The sequence below is a fragment of the Nycticebus coucang genome, chromosome 1 (genome assembly GCF_027406575.1).
Source record: "Nycticebus coucang isolate mNycCou1 chromosome 1, mNycCou1.pri, whole genome shotgun sequence".
Lineage (NCBI taxonomy): Eukaryota > Metazoa > Chordata > Mammalia > Primates > Lorisidae > Nycticebus > Nycticebus coucang.
Genome location: NC_069780.1, coordinates 62,126,851 through 62,150,271, shown reverse-complemented (window position 1 = coordinate 62,150,271; position 23,421 = coordinate 62,126,851).

Genomic DNA, 23,421 nt, shown 5'->3' with positions numbered 1-23,421 from the left:
CCTTTCCTGAGGATCTGCATAGCAGCCAGACTGCTCAACCCTTCCATGTACTGAACAGGATACCTGTGGGACACCATTAGGGGGTCAGGAGTGTTCAGCAGTTTAGACATAGACCTATGGGTCTTGTTCTGGGAAAGGCTCAAGGGCGAAATTGCTTAAGGGTTAAGATATAGATTAACAGCATAGAAGAGGGAAGTTACAGCATTGTAGTTGTTTCTCTTTTACTTTATAACCTTATGATAGTCTGTTCTGTCTTTCTTTCCATTGTTTCCTCAATTCACAGATGTTGCAAAACTTCTTTGTTTCTTTCTAGCTATAATTAACTTTGTGTCATATGTCTTGCCCAGGTAGATTTTTCCTGGTTTAATAAAAGACCTTTGAGGTTTTTGTTTGGGGTGGCACTTCCTTGCTATCTCTTGGTATGTGAAGCTGCTTGACTCTCCTAACCTCATTGGTTATTTCTTTGAAAATAACTGAGTCTAATAGTTTACTTTTCCAGCAGTCCCCTCACTGTTTCCTCCCTAGGAACAGAATAACAACAAACCCTGATGGTCTAGATGAAAACTTTTCTTCCTGTAAGTTTGGCCCTAAATCTTGGGACAACTACATTGATGACCTGACTTAATTGGTATCCATATTTTCCCACCATTAATTGGGTTAAATGAACTGTGTACCAATTTGATTTAATTCTAAATATTAGAAAATTAGACTCTTTTAGCAAAATTCAGGCTATATAGGCAGTAGATTATTTAGAGAGTTAACGTATACTTCAGCTAATGGTTAAAAAATTGACTTCATTGAGGCATTTGGGCATACCCTAGAAGGTTTAAAAAAGTAATTATTCTCTAAATGTATAGCATTTAAGATCCACTCACATTTTATTGAAAATTAAAGATTAAGATTGCCAAGTCAATAGATGAGTTTTAAACTCATATTATCCTCCTCCTCAAATATGATCTATGAGTACTTAGTTCATTTCATTTACTATATAACAGAATTCCATAGACTGAGTAATTTACAAAGGAAGACAATTTATTGGCTCATGACTCTGGAAGCTGGATGCATGGCACCAGCATCTGGTGAAAGTCATCACACGCAGAAAGATGAGAGAGCAGTAATACAGAGGGAGAGAGAGAAAAAGAGATTGAGAGAGAGTTGGGCCATACTTTTTCCTTTTGTCAGGGCCCTACTCCTGTGACAAGCAACCATTTCCACAATAATGGCATTAGTCCATTTGTGAGGATAGAGTCATCCTGAACTAATGACTTCTTTAAAACATACAATGCCAATAAAATTTTAACATAGATTTTGGAGGGAACATTAAAACTATAGCATTCTTTCCCCAGCCCTCCCAAATACATGTTCTTCTCACACACAAAATATATTTATTGTACCGCGATAATCCCAAATGAATGAACTTGTTCCAGTATCATATCACCTCAAAATTACAAAGTTCAGAGCCTTGTCTGGACTATATATAGGTGAGACTCAAGGCAAGATTCAACCTGAGGCAAATACTTAAACTACGAGCCTGTGAAATTAAAACAAGTTATCTACATCCAAAAAATACAATGATGATGGGATGGGCGTAGGACAGACATTTCTAATTCAAAAAAAGGAAAATAGATAAAATAAAGCATTAATAGACACTAAGTCAGTCTAAAACTCAACAGAGAAAGCCGTATTATACTTTAAATGCTTTGAACCATTTCCAGAATTAGGGGCATATGTTACGAGTGGTGGGCTCCCGAGGACCCAGCAGTCCCTCTTCCATGGCTTTAATCACATAAGTTGGTCAGCCAAAGTAGCAACTCTCATGGAAAAGAGTCTTATGACAGCAACTCTCCCAGGCTGGCACTGCGTGGGTAACTCTACAGTTCTGGGGTATCAAGGACAATCTTGTTACCATGACTCTATTAGGCCTTACTGTAGTGAGGATTATGTAGCAGCTCCATCCAGGTAGCAGGTTACTGCCTAGGCTTTCAAAAAATTTCCAACACTTTTGAAATCTACATAGAAGAATCCAGGCCTCCAAAGTTTCTGCATTCTGTATGTGTGCAGAATTGACACCACATGTATGCTACCAAGGCCTACTACTTCTACCTTCCATAGTATTACATCAAGTTTTACCTGGGGCTACTTGAGCCATACCTGGAGTGCTGTTCCAGATCCAGGGATTAGAGGCCAGAGGGAACACTGAGCAGCAAGACCATGAAAACATTCTGCCTTCTTCCAGCTCTGGGCCTCTGATAAGAGAAATAACCCCAAAGATATTTGAAATACTTTAAGGGTATTTCTCTCACTTTCTTGATTAAAAACACTTAAATTTCTTGTATCCATATTAATCTCTGCAACAAAGGGTTGTTGGGCCAATCCCTTCGCATTTTCACCTAAACATATTTTTCTATACCCTTTAATAGCCAAGCTATGGATTCTATTTTATTTTTTAAATTTTAATTTATTTTTGTTCTTTTTCTCTTTTAATTATAAATTTCACCATTAAGTCATTCCTTTATTCTCATTAAAGGTAGTCATGCAACAGCCTAAATGCTTTGCTTCTTAAATATTTCTTGTGCAAATATCCTCATTCAGTGCTCTCAAGTTCTGCATTCCATAAAGTCACAGGACATGGACACAGTTCAGTCAAGGCCTTTGTCATTTTATAACAAAGAGACCCCTTAATCTAGTTCCCAATACCTTATTTCCCATTTTTGTCTGAGACCTTACAAGAATGGTCTTTACTGTCCATATTTCTATCAATCTTCTGATGACGGCCATTTAATTATTCTCTAAGAAGATTCAGGCTTTCCCTAGTTTTGGGGTTCTCATCTGAGCCCTTCTAAAACTGCCCTTAATGTTCCATTCACAGAAATAGATTTTTCTGGACTGCTCCTCCAAATTCTTCCAGCCCATTATTCAGTTCCAAAGCTACTTCCACATATTCAAGTTTTTGTAATAGCAACAATCTCCCTTCCCATACTAATATTGTCTTGATTTGTTTTCTGCTGCTATTAGATAGTATCATAGAATAGGTAATTTATAAAGCAAAATAATTTATTTAGCTTGTAATTCTGTAAATGTGAAGTCCAAACACATGACAATAGTGTCTGGAAAATGTCATCCATTGGTAGAAGGTGAGAGGGTGAGAATATGAAAGAGAAAGAATATTGGGCCAAACTTCTTTCTTTTATCGGGAGCACACTCACAAAATAATTAACTCCCTATCACGGTAATGCCATTAATCCATTCTAGAGGACAGAGCCCTCATGACCTAATCATCTTTTAAAGGCTCCACCTTTTAATATTTACAATGTCTATTAAATTTCAGCATAAGTTTTGTAGAAATTATTCAAACCACAGCAACAAGATAATTGAAGAAATATGAAAATATAGGCTAATCCAAAATATTATTATTAAAATGTAATTGTGCTGGGTGACACCTGTGGCCCAAAAGAGTGGGGCGCCAGCCCCATATGCCAGAAGTGGTGGGTTCAGGCCCAGCCCTAGCCATAAACTGCAAAAAAAAAAAAAAGGAAAATGTAATTGTGCCAAAGATGATTAGAAATTGCTAAGTAAAATTTTAAGTTTTAAATCAGTTGTATCAATATTAACAAAACAGAACAAAGATACAAAGACAAGAGAGAGGTTAGCTCTTGGGAGAAGTCATTGATTGATTTTTTTCTTAAAAACATTGGAAAGAGGGCAGCGCCTGTGGCTCAGTCGGTAAGGCGCCGGCCCCATATACCGAGGGTGGTGGGTTCAAACCCGGCCCCGGCTGAACTGCAACCAAAGAAAAAAATAGCTGGGCATTGTGGCGGGCGCCTGTAGTCCCAGCTACTCGGGAGGCTGAGGCAAGAGAATTGCTTAAGCCCAGGAGTTGGAGGTTGCTGTGAGCTGTGTGATGCCATGGCACTCTACCAAGGGCCATAAAGTGAGACTCTGTCTCTACAAAAAAAAAAAAAAAATGGAAAGAGAAAAAATAAAAAACAAAATATTAACTTATCATAGGGTACTTACTTTATTAATAAAGTGAAGTAGGAATGTAACTAACCAGGGCCTAACATGTGTTCAGAGAATGTGACTGTGGTTTTTGTTCTTAAATGTTGAAAGTAGTTACCTCTGTACATTGGTGTCTACCATATGGAGTCAAATTGGCATTTTGGTATTATAAATGCCAGAGAAGACGTCAGGCAGCTATTTCTTACCGTAATACCTAGAGAAAGAAAATTGGACTCTAGATGCTGAGTTGAGTAGAAAATATCTAAATTTCCCGACCATGATAATATAACTTTTACTCTATCAATGAAAGCCTATTCCCACTCTACCAGCCTTATACCTTAGCCAGTTTTCAAAAAAGACCACACAAGGTAAATTCTCATAGATAGAATGTAACTCACTCAGACATATACTCGTAATTTCAATTAAGTCAGGAACCTGCATCTCTTCCTTGGCTCTGTCATATCATATAAAAATAGAAGTCATAAGATAAAATTGAGAGAACATTTAATCAAAATTTCCAAAAAAGAGAACAGAAACAAGAAGAAAAGAGGTTAGTACATAAGCAGGGGAAAATTCTCTGAGCTGAAGAAAATTTTCAATACTTAGATTAAAATGGCCCATGATTATTACATAATATTGTTGAAGGAGAAGGGGCTTATGGATATATATAAATAAAATCACCTGAGGCCAGGTGAGGTGGTTCACACCTGTTATCCTAGCGCTCTAAGAGGCCAAGGCAGGAGGAGGCAGGACCTCCTGCCTTTAGATCAGGAGGTTCAGACTAGCCTGAGCAAGGGCAAGACTTCATCTCTACAAAATTAGAAAAATTAGCTGGGCGTTGTGGCAAGCATCTATAGTCCCTACTGGGGAGGTTGAGGCAGGAGGATCTCTTGAACCTAGGCGTTGGAGATTGCTGTGATCTAGACTGATACCATGGCATGCTATCCTGGGGCAACAGATTGAGAATCTGTCCATAAATACATAAATAAATAAAATCACTTGAATATGGTCTCGTGGCAAATGACCATAGGAGCTATAAAGAAAATAGTCATATTAATGAAACTATCATGATATCACTTACATTAACAAATAACTGATCAGCTACATTATGCATACACAACAGTTTCAATATACTAATGTCCATTAGCCTTGCTTTGACATAAATTATGATCAATTATATAGTTACCAATTTTAAAATCAATATGAAATTGAGTTCTGAAGGAATTAATGACTTATGAAAATATGTTTAAATTTATCTTGGAAAAGTTGAATTGGCTAATACATACACAGTAAAAATGATTAAACAAACAAAAATACCAAAGCTTTTCTAGACTTATACTCCATAAACACAAACACCTGGAAATTTTTTTAAAAAATTAGAGAAAAATCAAAATTTTTCTTCTAAAACTGTCCAATGCAAAAGGTGCAAATTTCCCAGTTTATTCCACCTTAGTATTATACAAATAGATCATTTATGTGCAATGGAAGATTCTAAACCAACTTTTCTATTAACATGGAAAAAAGTTCTAAAGACAGTATTATAAATCATAACCAGCATGGCATTATCATGTCTCATTATCTCAGGCTTCACTAACTGATTCTATACTGTATGTGTTTCATTTTTTAATTACTTAACTCTTCATTATTTCATTCTTCTACAACTTCCTAAATATAGTATTAATCAATATATAGTTATTAGAATTTTTTCTAGTCTGATTTATATTTTATCCAGGGAGTTAACATGTAATGGCTTGACTTCCTATATTTATCTTCAAAGTTGATGATCTTATTAAAATTTATTCTCCAATGTCCAATTTGTTCTCACCCTTTTCCCCAATGTAAATTTTCTCCATTATACATATCCCAGCAGATTAGTCATTTTCATTGCTTATGACACATCTTCATTTGTTTTAAAACAACAACAACAAAAAAAAAAAGCAAAACAAATGAACACCCCCCTCCCCAGCTCCATAGCTTGGTACTCAAGATCTTTTTGAAGTGATCATCTTCAGTATATCCACCCCTATCTTTCCATATGTTTTGACCAAAGAAAGAAAGAAAAGAAAAGAAGAAAAAAAGAACAAAACAAAAATAACCCATTCATTCAAGTTCATTTATTCTTTTTTTTTTTTTTTTTTTTTTTGTGGTTTTTGGCCAGGGCTAGGTTTGAACCTGCCACCTCTGGCATATGAGACCGGCGCCCTACTCTTTGAGTCACAGGCGCTGCCCGTAAGTTCATTTATTCTTGTTCCTCATATCATCTCACGCTTTCACAGCTCTCCTCCTTTGTTTACATTTTCTCTTTTACTTGATGTCTGTCTCCTTTGGATTCTATTGTATGCCTTCAACTTTAGCACCTAGTTTATAGTTGATTTCCATTGAAATCTTTCCACATTAACAACCTCTTTATGAAAACCTCTTATTTCTTTCAGAATTCATATTTAGAAGTACATAATTTCTGAATCATCAAAGATGACTAAAAAGTTGTCCTTAAATGCATGCCTACAATATCTTGAATGGAAAAAAATTAGCTACCATTTATAAAATAATTGGAGTAAATTGAAAGAAGAAATATAAGCAAAGGTAGGATGCTGACAAGTTTTTCTTGTCATGTCATAGTTAATTTAGGGCTTAAGGACCTAAAAGTTCCTTGTTGATAACACATACAGACAGGAAAATGAGGATAGTTTAGAAATGTTAGAAATAACAGCAGACTCCATATAGAAGAAATACCATACATACCACTGTATACGACACTGGCCTTAATGTCCTTTAAAATAGTGTTCTCTCCTGTTCTCTCCTTAGTGTGATAATGATTTGCAATTTTCCAAATATATGTTCATTACCTTAATTTCATTCATTTAAAGAAACTTATGTCAGTATTATAGACATTTGGAGTGGATAATTCCTGTATGGGGGGATCCTTTTGTGCACTGTAGAATGTTAGGCACAATCTATGGGCTCTACACACTAGATACCGTGACATCATTATACACTCATCTATTCCAATTTGACAACTAAATAGTTCTCCTGACATTGTGAAATGTTGCTTGAAGAAAATATTAACTCTGAATACTACTGACTTACAGAATCTTTAGCAGTACAGTATACAAAATGGATTTCATTCTAAATTTTCTTGCTTCATTTGCCTAGACAGTAACCCTTGTAATAGTAGAAATACTGCAAGACATGCTTTGTATTTTTAACACTGTTAAAAGAATACCTACATTTAAACTATAAAAAAATAGAAGGGTGGCGTCTGTGGCTCAAAAGAGTAGGGCGCTGGCCCCATATACCAGAGGTGGTGAGTCCAAGCCTGGCCCCAGCCAAAAAGTTCAAAAAAAAAAGAAAAAAAAAGTTTGTCATATGTTTATTCCTACAATAGACCATGTGAATACTATAGAAATATGAAGAAATATTTTTCTACGTGTTTTAAAATCATGCTCTTCCTTTGCTACTTGGGTATCGATGATCTATCTTTGACTCTTTTTCTTGTCTCTTTTGAAAGTAAATTCCTTCTTCTGTTTTTCTATTTTAACTACAAAACTAAATTTATATTCATGAGAATGAAATTCTTTAACAAAATGAATGCAGAGATTTGCCTTGGGTATTGTCTCGTAAAAAAGAAAAATTATTACAGAAGCTTTGTCATATAGCTTTTGCTTTAGATGCTCTGAACAAAGCTATTCTGCCTTTCACACTAAACACAGACAAGCCTCTTTCTTCTATTCTTATTCTTCAAGTCCAAACAGCTGATTCAGAAGACATCAAAAAGATAAAATATGGACCAGCAGAGATGTGAGGCCTTTTGATGGTAATTTGGGCTAAATTAAGGTAAATAACATTAAAATTGAGAATCCTATTTTTTCCTGAATAAAAAAAAGACACTAACAAGAAATTTTTTAATATTTTATATTCATACTGTAGGCTACTGAAAAACATAACCCAGTAAAAAGTCTCTTTTAACACTATGTTAATTCAGTATACAAAATCTCATACTGTTACCATAGTATTTAATTAACCTAAGAGTTAATGGTAATGACCTTAAATTTTAGAGTATTTTAAGTCTAACTGTATGTAAAGGATCTGGTGATTTTAGCAAGATTTCTCATCCCTACAAGAAATGCTGTATGATTATAAAGAACTTTTCCTTAAATCAAAATTATAAAGAAGGTAAAACATATATTCTCTTTTCTTTGCAACTTGCCTTTATAATTTTGACTACATGTTTTTCTACAATTTCTGTATTTTTCTCCAATTTTGAGAAACCTAGTTTTCTTGGATTTTTTTCCTACCTCAAAACAGTCTAGAATTCTATGACATTATAAATAACAAGCTGAAAAATCCTTCTCCTATTTGCTTAAGATTCTCAACATTTTACCTCGACTTTCCTCAAAATACCTATAGATAACTTAGTAATCAAAGAAGAAAGTAACTCAATTAATGCATTAAATTGCTACAATTTTTATGATCCATAGCGTACAAATGAAGCAAAACATGTTAATTATGGTATGCTGGAAAACTAAGATTCAAATGAGCTAAGAAATGTAGACAATATAACACAGACAATATTTTGGACAGTCAGACTCATCCAGAAACACCCTCAAAGACACTCCCAGAACAATTATTGGCCAAATGTCTGGGCACTCAAGTTAAATCATAAAAGTAACTGCCACAATTCCACCCATTGTCAATTTAGTACCCATATGCAACTTCTTATACCACGCTCAATCTCCATATAAGGAGGAGATTACAATAGGTGGGTTATATTTCTACCCCAAATCATACAACTATTGTGTATACCTCTCAAAAGATACTAAACCTTTTCCCAAAACTGGAGGAAAAATCGTTGAGGGATGTTTATTCTTCTTGATATACTTCAAGGTAAATATTATGAGAAAAACAAACAATATTTAAATATTGTAACATAAAATTTACACATTTTATGTGACATGATAAGCAATTAAAAGATTGGCGAAAACAGAGATACAGGTTTAATATCAGTATAAATACACAGAAACATAACAAAATAAAGAGGAATGACAATTATCGTCCTCATTTCTGTAACTAGCACACAATTATAGTTGATATTTATTGTTGAAGAAGTTTCCTCACACCCTAGATGCTCCTTAGCAAAAGCACAGCCATTTTAGTAAGGTTGCCATTTAGAGGAAAGAGGACAAAAGTCAAACTCCAGAATAAGTCACGCACCATGTTCCCAGAATGTTGCAAAACAGGTCCTCTTGGAATGTTATGGAAAAGGACTTTACACCCTGGCTCATGCAAAGAGTGGACCCTCTAAGAGGAGCACTCAGTCCCTCCCACACCTGCCAACAACCACAGTATCACTATACCTTGATAAAAACTCCTGGAACAGGGAGGGGGCAGGCTGACTCTGGTTCAGTCCACACTCTGTTCTGTTCTTTAACAAGTTCTCTGTGGTCCCCAGACCAGCCTCCTTTCCTTTCTGTGGACTATCATCCCATGCCGTCTCATACTCAACATTTATAAGTATCTTCTACTATCCACTAAATTATGTTTGCCTTCAGCAAAGACCTGATGGAATGCCCCAAAACTTTACTGCTAAAGGATCTGGGCCATTGGTAGTTTTTCCTGGAATGGATTGTTGCAGTTTTTCATGACATATTCACAGGGTAAGGGGCGGTGCCTGTGGCTCAAGGAGTAGGACGCTGGTCCCATATGCCGGAGGTGGCGGGTTCAAACCCAGTCCTGGCCAAAAAAAAAAAAAAAAACACAAAGACATATTCACAGGGTAAGGTAACAGTAGGAGATTCCCTAGGAGATTTCCTATATTCTGGAAAGAATATAGGAAAGTAACTCAATTAATGCATTAAATTGCTACATTTAAGTTGCTACACTCTTCTTTATCTTAATTATGAAATAGTAGTCCAATTTCCACTTGATAGTCAGGTCGATTACCTCAACCAGTGCAGTAGCTACTACAGTTTGACCATCCCCAACAAATTAATTCCCAAGGTGGTGATACTGTAATTTCTTCTTCACTAGGTCCTTGGTCTTAGGGATTCAAAGAATGAATCCATGGACCAAAGATCAGTGGTAAGACAGGATTTATTTTACACAAAAGAATACAGAGAAAGCACAAAAGCTCCTGGCAGAGGGAAAGACTTAAGTCAGAAAATCTGTCTGCCTGGGTTCTGTGGCTAGGGGAATATATAGTTGCATGGGTCCTTTGTAGTTACATTTGGCCAGGTCTTGGAACAAATGAATGGATACAGTCCCTTTCACTAGGGGCAAGGTGAATGAGAACATTAATGAATGAATACAGTTACTGTGCCTCTGGCCTAAGGTTTTGTTGAGTCCCTTTGAACCATCCTGTAGGTTTTGATGATCCCTTTGCACATCCTGTAGGACCAGAAGGATGAGAAAATTGAAGAGCAAGAAGGGAAAAAAAATATTTTAAAAAGTAATAAAAAAAAAGGAAAAGAGAGGGGGTGAGTAAAAGAGAATATTGACAAGAGAAAAAAAGAGTCTCAGAAAGAGGGAGACAGGAGTAATATAGGTGTATAGTAGGGTACTTTGACAAACCTTAACCCTCCCCAACCTCTGGGGGTGCTTGGTTGGGTGGTTCCCTTGAGGTCAGAAGCTCTTTGCCAGCCTGTTCAGACACAGTATCCCGCCTCCACCAAGTCGAGAGGAAAGACAAAAATACTATAAATCAAACCAAAACCAACAAAGGAGAGAACAGAGAGAGAGAGAAGGAGGGAGGGGGTGGGGGAAAGGAAGAGAAGACAGAGGGAAAGAGGGATGGGTGTGGGGGTCTCAATGTGTGACACATCTTATACCCTCAATGAATCCCTAATAATAAAAGAAAAGAATTTGGATTTGTACCATAGCCCCCTCCTTTGCTTGTTGATTCAAAGGCATGAGGAACCCAAAGTTGCAGGGTGGCAGTCATAACTTCAGTTTAATAAAATTATTGGTGGAAGCATTTTATTTCTTTAAATAAATATATGACCACCATGCAGGCAGAGTTTAAGGTTTTGGAAATAGGAAGCAAAAGTTATGACAATGGGTGGCTATTGGGTCTTAGAGATCAGGACCACTCCCATTTCTAACTCTTGATTCCTGGACCCATTGATACTAGCATTGAAACAGCATAATCTGTTGGATTCTGATTAAGAGTATGTACAGTTTTCTGGAGAACCTTGTCTCAGATCTTAGGGTCAAGACTAGGAAAGAGCAGATGTTTCAGTTCAAGTATCCCAACTAAAAGACATCCAGGAAGGAAGAGAGCTCCCTTGGTCACAGGAGAAGCCCTTTTGTTGTATTCAGATCTTCATCTGATTAGATGAGGATCACTCCCATTGAGATTGACAAACTTCTTTACTCACTATAGCAATTCAGATTTTTATCTCATTAGAAACACCTTCACAGACAACCCAAATAATGGATAATAAAATGTATGGGCACCCCACGCTTGACACATATTATAAGCCTTTACAATTAGCCACTCAATAAATATCCTTATATTTGTATAATTTATTTTTTAATAAAAATGTAGGTATTATTATTTTATAAAACAAGAAAGAAGGGTACATCTTGAACTGTTTAGAGTAAAAAAAAATTATATGACTTAAAACTCATTACATTTGAATTAATATTTATGCATTTTCCTTTTCAGTTATCTTAATGGCCCTTAAATGAGTACAACATCAACAGAAAAACATGGAAAATAGTTTCCTTATTTATTATTTTATTGGAAAACTGTACTGGAAAAAGAGTGTGATCTAATGTTTATAGAACATAATATGCAACAATGGAAAGTTTAGTTCTAGAGAATCATGGTGTGTCTTTCATGAGATATAAAGAAGCATGGATTTTCCTTTTTTCATAATTAAACATCATGAATCAGAAGATAACTGACTATTATTAAGAAAATTCTGCATTTGTCAACTGTGAGTTTCAAAAGAAAGACTCATTATGGAATTCTTCTCATAATTCAAGTGAAGTGAATAAGTTCCACAGAAGGAACCTCAGCCATGGAAGGCAACTTGAGAGCAGTTGTGCCCCAGTTTTAGGAGTGAAAGACCCAGGTTGTGTGAAAAAAGTAAAATTAATAAGGATGCTTGGAATTTTTAACCTGAATTCCATGTGGAAGATGACATCAGTAATTATGGGAAACATTTAAAATTACAAACAAATATAAATTACATACAATTATTTCATGTTGCTTCATTTTCTAAATAATATTTATTAACAACCTGCTAATGTTAACGATATAATTTTGTCATTTAAAAGTTTTATACTTGCCAATGCCTTTAATTCTATTGGAACCTTATGAGGTAGGCGATATATTTATCCCATATATATAGAAATGGAGGGAATTACCAATACCATTGTTAAAACCAGTGATCTATCTATCACCAAGTTATGACATATTTTCAAATATTTTGATTTATTTTGCACAATGTACACCTGAGAAAAGGATGCCATATCTGTTATTCAAAAGTTACGTTAAAAATGTGTCAAGAGAGATGACTTGGGGAAAAAGTCTATTTATTTGAAATAATTTATCTTAATTTTATATAAAGCTACAAATTTAATGTTAATTTTTTATTATTTATTCCTCCTGTCCAACTGCAATTATATATCCTCTGACCAAAGTCTTCCCAATTCTCCCTTCATCATATTCCCCAGCCTCTGAAAACCACCTTATACTCTCGGCATCTGTTAGATTAACCTTTTAGAATCCACGTAGGAATGAGATAATATGGGATTTGTCCTTCTATGCCTTTACTTATTTCACTTACATATTGTTCTCTAGATTTATCCACATTGTTGCAGAAAGCAGGTTTTCCTACTTTCTTATTGAAAATTATATTTCATTATATATATATATATACCACATTTTCTTTACCAATCTATTGATGAACACATAGATTGATTCCATATCTTGGCTATTATAGCAGTGGACATGGAAATGCAGATATCTCTTTGATATATTGACTTCTTTTCCTTTGGATATATTTCTAGTAGTGTTATCACTAAATTATGTGGTAGTTCTATTGCTAGTGTTTTGAGAAATCTCCACACTGTTTTCCATGATAAACTGCAATAATTTACATTCCAATTGTGTGCAAAGATTGACTTCTGTTTACATAGTTGCCAATACTTTATTTTTTCTTTTTAACACTAGAACAAAGTTCAAAACATCATAATACCCCGTTTCAAGACATACTGTAAAGCTATAACAACTGAAACAGCTCGATACACACACCAGAACAGACACTTAGACCGATAGAGAGAGACCCAAAATAAATTCATGCAATTACAGCCAACTCCTTTGATGAACGAGCCAACGATACACATTGAAGAAAGGACTCTCTTTAATAAATGGTGTTGGGGAAACCAGTTTAAAAATAGGCAAAACATCTGAATAGATGTTTCTCAAAAGAAAACACACAAATGGGCAGCAGGTAGGCATGTGAAAGAAAATTTAGTATCACTAAACATTAAGTAAATGTAAATTAAATCCTCCATGAGGGCTTAGTGCCCATAGATCAGTGAGTAGGGAGCCAACCACATACACCAAAGGTGGCGGGTTTGAACCCAGCCCAGGCTAGCTAAAACAACAATGACAACTGCAAACAAAAAATAGCTGGGTGTTGTGCTGGGTGCCTGTAATGCCAGCTACTCGAGAGGCTGAGGCAAGAGAATTACTTAAGCCCAAGAGTTTGAGGTTGCTGTGAGCTGTGACACCACAGCACTCTACCAAGGGTGACACAGTGAGACTCTGTCTCACAAAAAAAAAAAATAATAATAGTAATAATAATCCTCAATGAGATATCACCTTACTCCAAGAATGGAATTTATGTTTCAATTCTTTTGCAGAAATTATTGAACCATAGAAGTTAATTATTCTCTACATTATTACTAAAGAATATGTATCTACATCTTTTCAAGTGAAAAATTATTTTCATTGCCTCTTGGAACTGTGTGGTTTAACAGAGGCACAGAACACTGCATTATCATTTCTGAATTTTATATCTTCAAGATTTCCAAAAATTTAGGAAGCTGGTTTAATATAAATAAGTCATATTTTATAACACATGTTTTTATAAATAATAATCTTTATGCTCAAAAGGAACAGTATAAAAATTATTGTGTGTCCCAAGGTCCTTTGGAAAAAGACATATTATTTAGTGCATCAAAGAAATATACTATTCAAATGTAAATGTGGAGAATGGTGCTCTCTGATGGGGCCATAAGCCAAAGAATACAGGCAGCCACGAGACACTGAAAAGGGCAAGGTCCCTCTGCAGAGCCTCCAAAAGAAAACACCTCAGACAAAGCCTTGATTTTAGTTCCATAGGACTCACTTTGGACTTCTGAACTCTAGAAATGTGAGAGAATAAGCTTGTGCTATCTTAAGCTGCTAAGTTTGTGGTCACTTGTTTCAGCAGCAACAGGAAACTAATATAGGCATAAATCAACCCAATGACAATGGAAGCTTCTGCATTTGGGAACTCCTAGAAGAGTATCACACCACTGCAGGAGGTGTAGGCAAGAGGGGCCCAGCAGAAAGACAGCACAGTGTGGCTACAACCCAGAGCTGCAGATAAGAAATGATGGAAGGGGCAGTGCCTGTGGCTAAACAGGGTAGAGCACTGGCCCCATATGCCAGAGGTGGTGGGTTCAAACCCAGCCCCAGCCAAAAACTGCAAAAAAAAAAAAAAGAAAAAGAAAAAGAAAAGAAATGATGATGGTCGGTGCCTGTGGCTCAAAAGAGTAGGGCGCCAACCCATATGCCAGAGGTGGTGGTTTTAAACCCAACCCTGGCCAAAAACTGCAAAAAATAAAAATAAAAAAAAGAAAGAAAAATAAAAGAAATGATGATGGGCAGTGCCTGTGGCTCAAAGGAGTAGGGTGCAGAGGTGGTGAGTTCAAACCCAGCCCCAGGTAAAAACTGCAAAAAAAAAGAAATGATGGAAGGTGACTGGGATGGTGGGTAGGCCCAGGTTGCACAAGGCCCTGTATTCCTGCTAAGGAGTGAGGACGTTAGGTGATGGTGATTATGGAGCCTGGGAAAGACGTTAAGCAAGAGACTGATGAGGTCAGAGCAAAAGCAGGTACCGTTCAGATGGAGTGTGGATTAAGGGGACCCATTAGATGGCTGTTGTGGTAGGCCTGACCTGAGATGCCAAAGGCCTATGTAATGACTTTTGAGGGTAAACTTCAGAGGGGGATGGAACAGAGCCAGGCCTGAGGCTGGGTGACTGTGGGAGCCAGGGGGAAGAAGGTTCAGCACAGCAGCTTGATTTGGGCTTGGGGGCTTGTGGTAGATGGAGACAGAGGATGTGGGTGTGAAATTAGATTCTGAAGGAAAATGGTTAAGTTTACCTTTTTCCTTTTTTTGTTTTGAGATTGAGTTTCACTCTGTTGCTCAGGCTAGAGTACTATGGCATCATCCTAGCTCATAGCAACCTCAAACTGCTGGGTTCAAGTGATCCTCTTGCCTCAGCCTCCTGGGTAGCTGGGACTATAGGCCCCTACCAGCACACTCAGCTAATTGTTCTATTTTTACTACAGACAAGGTCTCAAACTCATGAGCTCAAGTAATCCTCCCTCCTTGCCCTCCCAGAGTGTGTGATGTGAAACACTGTGCCAGCCAGTAAGTTTATCTTGGCATCTGTTAGCCTACAAAATGTCTGAGGATTTTCTTTTCTTTTTTTTTTTTTTTTTTATGTAGAGGCAGAGTCTCACTTTATGGCCCTCGGTAGAGTGCCTGGCATCACACAGTGTCTGAAGATTTTCTAAACAGAAATCAGACACTCACGTCTGAAGTTCAAGGAGGGAAATTCAACTTTGGCTTTGGGGTGGGAGTTGAAACATGTCAGTGAGATGGCTAGGGATGTGAGGTGGGGGCAGCAACATGCAGAACATCTGGGGAGGGAGGAACCCTGAGGGGTCCTGAGAGTGGAGAAGTGCCCAGCTGGAGAGCAGAGCATTTCTGGGACAGTACTGGTCTGTTCTAGCTGCCAGAACTCATACAAGGCTGGGGGCCTTCAACAACAGACTGATTTTCTCACAACTTTGGAGCTAGAAGTCCAAGATCTAAAGAATTGGTAGGTTTGGTTTCTTCTGAGGCCTCTCTCCATGGCTTCCAGATGGCCGCCATCTGCCCGTGTCCTCACGTGGTCTTTTCTCCATGCACATATCCCTGGTGTCTTTCTCTCTCTTATATAGACACCAGTCCTATTGGCATACAGCCTTGACCTTGTGACCTCATTTAACCTAAGTTATCACAAAAGACCCTATCTCCAAGTATAGTCACATGGGAGGTTACAGCTTCCACATGTAAGTTGGTGGGGGGCATAATTTGGTCCATAACGGGGAGTGAATAAATAAAAAACGTTCCTTAGATTTTGCCACAAGGAAGTTCCTGGTGGTGCTGGAGAGCAATTTTAGTGAAGCAAAGGGAGATGAATCTAGAAGGCAGTGGAGAGAGGTGAATGGAACAATGTTAAGAAATGGAGGCAGGAATTTTGATTTCCATCAGTTTCAGTATCAACATTTTCAATAAGGTGAGATGAGAAGGGCAGGAGCAAGAACAGATTGAAGCTGGGACAGACAGTGCTGGCGTGACATACCGTTGTGGTTGGGGGCTTTAGACAGAGAGCTTGGTGGGGGAATTTCTGGGTACAGACATGTAGGACACTGTGATTATTTGTCCATCCACTATCGTGGATTTCTGTGCAGCCAAGGTGGTGTCCCGTGGAGCTCATGGAAATCGAAGACCCATTGCTTGCTGTGACCTGTCTTTGCTGCAGGCAGACCCATGTCAGAGAGTGAAGGACATGCAGGTGGCTTTGTGCCTGAGTAAAAATGATAGCAGTGTAAGAAGCAAAGAGTCTCAAAATAATAATAATAAAATGTAAATATGGTGAGATGAAGGTGGGAACTAAATTCAGCCTAAAAATAAAACTGTAATTAACAAAAGTTAAGATAGACTGAACTTAAAAATACTACCTCATATATTTGATAATTGCACTTCTTTCATATAATTTCTAACCTACTCTAATTCAATGAAATATGCTACAAAAATTTTGGAGTAATATAAAACTAGAAAAAGTTTTAGAGATAATATACACATTGCCTTATTTTACAAATTAAGAAAATCTCCAAAAAGACATAGATTGCTTTATGAAGATTGCAGTGATTATCAGTTTTATGTTATACCCTGGCTTGACTAAAGTCACAGGTTATTAAATAACCATTCTAAGTGTTGGCAAGGTGTTTTGTAGGTATCATTAAAACTAAGGATCAGTTCACTTTAAATAAGGAGATTATCATAGATAATCTGGGTGGGCTTTATTCTGCCAATGCAAGGCCTTTGAAAACAGAGCTGAGGTTTCACTAAAGAAGAAATTCCACCTTTGGACTGCAGCCTCCACTCATGCTGAGAGTTTCATCTGGCCTCTCCTGATGGCCCACCTGTGGATTACAGGCATGCGTAGATGGCCTCCAAATCATACATCAGTTCCTTCCTATAACTCCCTTACTATGTGTATCTCCTACTGATTTTAGTTCTGTGATTGAAACCCCTTTTATACAAATGTAGCTACCAGAAGTGGTTCTAGAGAAACATAACCTTATTATTAGATATTTAGCTAGATATGAGCCGAGCAGATAACTGATAGGGTTAGACTATTTTGGATTGTTTTGGGTCAGGCTGACATGAGGTGTTATGGGAATGAGGCTGATTAAGAACTTGCAGGTTGGTGGTTATCAAGATTTTGCAGGTGGACTCTTTTGAGAATAAAGTGAATGAAGACCCTGGGAGACTGCCCAGTGGCAGCTGACACTGTTCAAAGTTGTGTCTAAAATCTGAAACAGCGATATCCATGGAGCCTGCATCATTAGGACGAACCTGGATTGCAGTGCAAGTCATTAATATAACCATGTTTTTCTTGCTAAAACTTTATTTATTCTTTTTAATTATTTTGGCAAGTACCTCAAGCCACTGTGGCACTCTATACAATAAGGATGGATTTCTTGAATGGTTCTTGGCTTCTGTTATTATTAGTATTATTCTATTTTGATTAGATTTAAAAAAACTAATGATTGTACCTATAGCAAAGAGAGTACTAGTAATGCATGGCATGATGGTTAATAGAGATAAGCAAAATCTCATATCGGATGATCCTAATCAAATATGTATTAAAGTTCTGGGTGATCATATATTTGACACCTTATAACATTCTGTCAAACTAATGAGTGTGATGAGATGGGCTGGTTGCTCATAACTGCACTGGAGAAAATAGAGGAAGAAAAGGATGAGCTCAGAGCTTCAATTTTTTATCTTAAGCTCTGCATAAATGAATGGAAAGTTTTTGTATCTTCCATGACCAGAACACTTATCTCCTGTAGTCCCAACACAGGAGACATTATTTTCATTTTTAAGGGAATGTCCGAGTTGGATCCTGCACCCAGGAAGTGTACCATATACCCATGAATTATACTGACTAGGTGAGAAGGGCTAAAATAGTTGAAGCCTGAACCCAGAGTCTCCTCCTGATAGTTGCTAAATTGCATCAGAAATTGAATTTCCTCCCTTGCAGTGAATCTTCAGCGAAGTGCAGGCATTGATTACAAAATAATGAGAGCCTGATAACTGGAAGGTCAATATATTAGCAGATTTCTTCATTTTACCTGAGAAGTTATAAGTTCTCTAACAGTTTGGTTAACTGAAACAGACTAAAATGTAGTCCACATTAAATCAAGATGAAATGCAAGAATTTACCTTGTTATACTGAAAAACGAAGTATCTAACAGTTTAGTGATATTGGAATGTTACAGTGGCTTTGTCATGTGAGAACTGCTCAGATACTAGGACCCTCGGGAGAACACATCTTTCACCATGACTGTGAGAACACAAGTTGTGAGAGGCATCTTAGTGATCCTGAAGTACCCTGTGGTAGATTTTCTCTATAAATCAAAGATTATAATAGAAACTGCTACAAATAAGCTGGAATTCTTAAATGTAATGAGACGAATAAGTATCCCAGCATGCAGAGGCCAGTTGGAGATACTTAATCACCAATAACAGTGTTTTTGTGGTCACATAAACAGTGCAGTGAAAGCAGCAGTCAGAACAGACTTTGACCTATGCTTTTGCTAGTGGATCATGGTGTAACCAGAAAACAAACAGACGAGCAATATACTAAATTCTTACTTGATATGCATAAATGAAAGAGTCTAGGTCAAGAGTACAGAAGTTTTATTTAAATCACCAAAACAGAATCCTGACTCCTCAACCTATTCACAAACTTGAATCAGTTTATAGACAGAAAACCCCTCTTGATTAAAGACAAATTTGGGACATTTTGAAGAAAGGCTCTGCTATAATGAAAATATTTATACTTTAATCTTTCTCCCAGCCTTTCTCAAAGGGAAATATGGACATTTACCAAGGTAAACACGTAATGAGGAAAAGAAATTAATTGAACTTTGGGGGGCGTTACTGGACCCTAGGTCCTAGGTAAAACTAATTACTGGAGACCCAAAATGTAAGGACAGCCCACCAGTCAGAATAGAAATTTATGGAAGCAAGGTAACAATTGAAGCTATAACTCAAGTGTGTCTCCCAGAGGGTCCATCGTGTTCTCATGGCCATCCTGTATCTATTGCAACTGCTTTTCCAGATGTAAGTTCATTGCCTGAGCAAGTTAACACATTTCCTTATAATCGGTATGCAGCTATGAATCTGATAAAAACTTTTTTCCCCTCAATATCTTGGTAAACACAACAGAAGTATTTTTCTTTCAGCTCGCAAAGCCAGAATACACATTCACTACCTTATCTCCAGGCTACATCAACTCTCTAGTTCTATACCATAATTTATTTTGAAGGACCTTTGATTACCTTTCTCTTCTATAAAGCACCATGCTGATCCATTACATTGATGATCTTATGCAAATTTGACCTGATAAGCAGGAGATAATATACTCTGGACTTATAGGGGAGCTGTTTGCGTTTCAGAATGCAGGAAATAAATCTGATGAAAATGCAGAAGCTTTTCAGTGAGATACTAGGGGACAGTGGCATGCTGCCTGTCAAACGTTTTTCTTAAGATAAAAGAAAAACTCTTGCATCTGGCCCAACCAAAAGAAGAGGCACAATGCCTACTGAACCTTTTTGAATTTTGGAGGCAACTTATTTGCCATTTGAGTGTGCTATGCCAGCTCATTACTGAGAGACCTAAAAAGTTGCCTCTGAGTAGGGTCTAGAGCAAGAGAAGGCTCTACACCAGCTTCACAGTGCCATGCAAAGTGATTCTGCACTTGCGCCATATGATCTACTGGACTGAATGATGCTTTAAATGTCCATGCAGATACACATGCTGTTGGGGTCTTCATCAGGCCCTTAAATAAGTGAACCACAGAAAAGATATTTAGGATTTTGGAGCAAAACTCTGTTATCTTTTGCAGATAACTATTTCCTTGTTTAGAAACAACATAAGCTTGCTATTATTGGTAGAGAGGCGTTGGTAGAGACTGAATTTTTAACCATAAGCCACTGAATTAACAAGCACCCTGAGCTGCCCATCACAAACCCCAGAGTATAAAGCTGGGCTTGCTCAGAAGCACGCTATTCTCATACATGGAAATAACATCCATGGTATCAGATTAGACCAAGCATAAGGAAGTTGCATGAGGAATGAGGAAGAGGCCCTGGGATGCACAGGCCCCACTCCTGCTTCATTACCTTCTCTTTCTCAGCCTACACTTAAGGCTTCCTGGGACGTTTCCTATGATCATTTGACTGAGGAAGAGAAAACTCAGACCTAATTCACAGATAGTTCTCAGTGTACAGCTGAGTACTACAGGCCATTCTCAGGCCATCTCTGAAGGAAGGTGGCAAAATCAAGTTCTCCCACTTGTCAGAATTTCATGCTTCTAGTACATGTTCTGTGGCAGGAACACTGCCAGAGTATGAGTACATATTCATTCATGGCCTATAGCTAGTAGTTTGGCCAGAAGGTATTTCATTGAAAAAATGGCCATCTAAGGAAGATATATGTGGATAAACCTCACTGAGTAGGCAAAGTCTGTGAAGATGTTTGTGTTCTGGTGAATTCTTACAAAAGGGTGACCTTAGCAGAGGGGGACTTTAATGATTACCTGGCTATGATAATTTGTCATTGGATACCAGTTATTCTTTTCCTTAGCTATGTTAAAAAAAAAAAAAAAGGTTCCTCAACAAAGTGGCCATAGTTACAGGGATAGAAGCTATACTGCGACTCAGCTTCATAGACTTTTAAAGAATACTGGCTACAGCCACAGCTGAGTGTCCCATCTTCCAGTAGCAAACACCAAAACTGAGCCAATAACATGGCACCATTCTCCAAGGCAATCAGTTGGCTACCTAGTGGCAGGTTGATTACATTTAGGGGCAGCATATGGCTCCTACTGGAATAGACACTCTAGATATGGATTTAACCTTCCTGCACGCAGTGCTTCTGCCAAAACTACTATTCATAGACTAATATTCATAGAGAGCCTTATCCATCATTACAGTATTTTATATAGCCTTGCTTCTGACCAAGGAACTCACTCCACAGCAAAATAAATGTGACAATGGGCCCACGCTCTTAGAATTCATGGCCATCATTTTCCTCACCATTATGGCACAGCTCACTTGCCAGAACAGTGAATGGCCTTCTGCAGACTCAGTTACAGCACAAACTAAGGGGCAATATTTTGCAGGTCAAGGGCAAGCTTCTCCAGAAAGCTGTATATCTTCTGAATCAGTATTCCATACACAGTGCTGTTTTTCCCATAGCCAGAATTCGGAGGTCCAGATTTCAAAGTGTCTATGAGAATGGCAAAATTCATTCTTACTATAAATGTAATTTTTACTTTCTGTTCCTTATGCTTTGTTGGTTTATGTGTCTTAGCCCAAAGAGAAGAATGTTTCCACCAGGAGTTGTTAACACATCATAAGGGGCGGGAGGGTTCACGTTGCTTGCCACACAGAGAGCCAATTACTGAGTCAACGAGGCTTGACAAGGTAGAAAGGATTTATTGCAAGAGATGCATGGAGGGAAAGGTACAGTGTGCCTCAAATCCACTTCCTCAACCAACAAGGACAGGGCATTTTTTCTGGAGGTAAAAATGAATAATGTACGAGGAGAGTGAACATCATTGCATTTTAGGGTGGAGTAAAAGGCATGTCAGGGCAGGGAGGAATCATGCTAGTACATATATACCATTAACAAAAACTGATGGATAAGTCATCCCAAATTTTAGCATTATAATAAGCTAGGGGTTAAGGTGGGTCATTCTTTCAGCCTTATGTGCAGGCTTAATGTGTTGTTGGGCACAAATAGTGTTGGTGTGCCTCCTGTCTTTTCTGGAGAAACAGATGGTATACATGGCTACAAGGAGATTCTGCCGTTCCTGGGGAAGATACTCAAAAGGGTATGTTTTAGTGCAACAGAAAGTTACAAAGTTCTGGTCAGCAATTTTTTTTTTTTTTTTTGAGACAGAGTCTTACTATGTCACCCTCAGTAGAGTATCGTGGCATCACAGCTCATAGCAACCTTAAACTCCTGGGCTTACGCCATCCTCTTGCCTCAGCCTCCCCAGTTAACTGGCACTACAGGCATCCCCCACAATGCCCAGCCATATTTTTATTGTAGTTGTCATGTTGTTTAGCAGGCCCAAGCGGGTTCTAACCCACCAGCCCCAATGTTTGTGGCCAGCACCCTAGCCACTGAGCTATGGGCACAGAGCCACAAAGTTCTGGTCAGCAATTTTTACTGGCCTGGGAACTTGAAACATAAAAGAACTACCAAAAACAAATTAAAATTGTTTTCTTGCTTATGGATCTTGTTACAGAGACACAATAATAATCCCATTGAATTAAAAGTTGAGACTGTCATCTGACACTTTGTTCTCCAGGAGTTTCTATACTAACTGCAGTGACTGATTCTTATTACCAAGAAGACATTGGTTTGTTATTGCAACGTACTAAAGGTAAGGAAGAGTGTTTCCAGAATATAGGAGATCCTTTACCGTGTCTCCCAGTACTGTCTTCTCTTATGATAAAAGCTAATGAAAAACTACAATGACACAGTGCAGGCAGGGCTGCTGATTGTCCTGACCCATCAGTAACAAAGGTTTAGATCCCCTCACCAGGAAGTGATCTGTGATCCGCTGAGGTATTGAAATGACAGTGGACGATGTGGTTATAAAAATCAGCTTTATCCCTGTGATCAGTTACAGCACTGAGGACTACAATATTTATGAGCACTTATATCTAATTTTATGAATATTTTGTATATATGTGAATATTGGTTTGCTTCCACACATCCCTTTTCATCTAACATAAAATGTATTGATAATCATTAAATTTGCATCACAGTATTTAAGTTAC